The following is a 2080-nucleotide window of genomic DNA, read 5'->3' as shown; positions in this document are numbered from 1 at the left end:
TTGGGAGCCACAAATGCATATTTATAAAGACACAGTAACGGATGTGAAGAAGAAAATATACAAATAAAAAATAGGTTAAATCCCTTTAATTAGTCGTGGTTACTCTCATAATCACTGCCCACTCTACTTTTCCTGTAGTTTCGCACAAAAAATCTAACGACCCAAGTAACCCACGTCTGTGAGTTTGCATTTGTGTGTGTGTCTTTCTCTTTCTCTTGATAAGAGTGGTAAAACTTACAACATATAAGCCGGGTTTATAAAATAAAAATAACTAAGCGTGTTTACTAAAATCAAACATTATACGTAATTTCAAAAAAAAAAAAAAATCAAACATTAGTCCTTAAAAGAAAAAAAACCCAATAATTTCTAAAACAAATAGAACTATTACATTAAGCTGGTTGACGAAACGATGAGCTTGTTTGATAACGTTTTCAAAAAGATTTTGTTTTTAATATAAAAGTAAAAATGAGATTTTTTGATGATTCTAAAATCACGTTTGGTTAGTTTTATAAGAGATTATTTTGAGTATAATAAAAAAGTAAAATCGTGTTTGGTTATAATTATTAATTAATATATTATAACTTTATTGACTAGAAAATGAAAACAGAAAAGGAAAAAAAACTTTCAATTATTTTCTAATTCCTTCACAAAAATCATTCTCATTTTTTTTGTTTTCAAAATATTTACTAAACAAGTAAGGTTTGAAGACCATTTTTATTTCCGTGTCTCAAAAGATGCGCAAAAACATTTTAAAAAAGAAGTACAAATTAATTCCAACCTGGTGTTTTTTTAGTTTGTTTTTGAAGACGAAGACATTTGTAATACGATCTTTAAAGTTCATTGTATCTGGTTTTTTATTTTTTATTTTTTATTTTTTTTAAAGAATCTGCATTCTATTGTAAAATTTATATAACTTGAATGAAAAGAAGGTTATTATTATTGTGTTACCTCTTTGTGAAGGTTTTTCGGGTGGATTTGTCTATGGGTTCTGTGTGTTCTACATTTTTATATTTCTATTAAAAAAAGAGATTTTCGGGTACGCCGGTGTACCGGTAGGTTAAGTTTTTTAATTATTAGATATGTGTAATTTTTAAATTTTACGTGATTTTATGCAATTCGACGTACATGAAATTTGACCTACTGGTATGTTGGCGTACCGAAAAAGGTATAAAAAAAAGACTCATTACTAAAAAATAAATCAAAAAATCATTGTGATACCATATGTTATAAAAAAAATTATGTTACCCTATTTTTTTTTTCAAAATATATACAAGCACCTTGGTACTATTAATAACGCCAATTTATCTTATGATATTTTTTGAAGACATCAAATGTATAAGCTACCTTTCTCATTAATTAATAAAAAATAATAATTGTAAATGCTTGACTGTTGTTTTGAGTTTTTTTACATTTTTTTAATTTCAAATATATTTTCAAGTCATTTTTTATTTTTTTTAATACATTAGAAGTGGACATTCTATATTTCGAAAAAAAAGGGCTTCAAAGTATGGTACCAAAGGAACCCTTTTAAAAATTCCGAGCTAGCATTTTAGTAATATGAAAAACAAGAAGTATCAAAATGATTATTTTCGAACACCTGATACAAAAGCGGTTTTTCTACAAATAAAAAAAATAAATAACCCAAGAAAGTTTTGAGCGTCTTTATTTCTTATTAAAAGAAGTTTGATACTGATTTAATAAACGAAAAAATTGCAAAATCTATAGGACGAGTAGTAAAAGTAATAGCCGCGTATGGTCAGTAACGTGTGCAATATCGCAATAGCCAATATACCAAGAAAAACAGGCTTAAAACCCAATATTTAGTGGTAGTTACTGATCTCGTGATCATCCCCTCTCTATTTACCTATAAGTTCGCACAATATCCAACTGCCCACCTTCCCACGTCTCTCTCTCTCTCTCTCCCTCTCTCTCTCTCTCTCTCCCCCCCTCTCTCTCTCTCTCATTCTCTCTCTCTCTCCATCTCTCTCTCTCTCTCAGTCTCTCTCTCTCTCTCTGATCTCGTGATCATCCCCTCTCTATTTTCCTATAAGTTCGCACAATATCCAACTGCCCACCTTCC

The sequence above is a fragment of the Morus notabilis genome, unplaced genomic scaffold (assembly GCF_000414095.1).
Source record: "Morus notabilis unplaced genomic scaffold, ASM41409v2 Scaffold884, whole genome shotgun sequence".
NCBI lineage: Eukaryota > Viridiplantae > Streptophyta > Magnoliopsida > Rosales > Moraceae > Morus > Morus notabilis.
Note: the sequence above shows the minus strand (reverse complement) of the source record.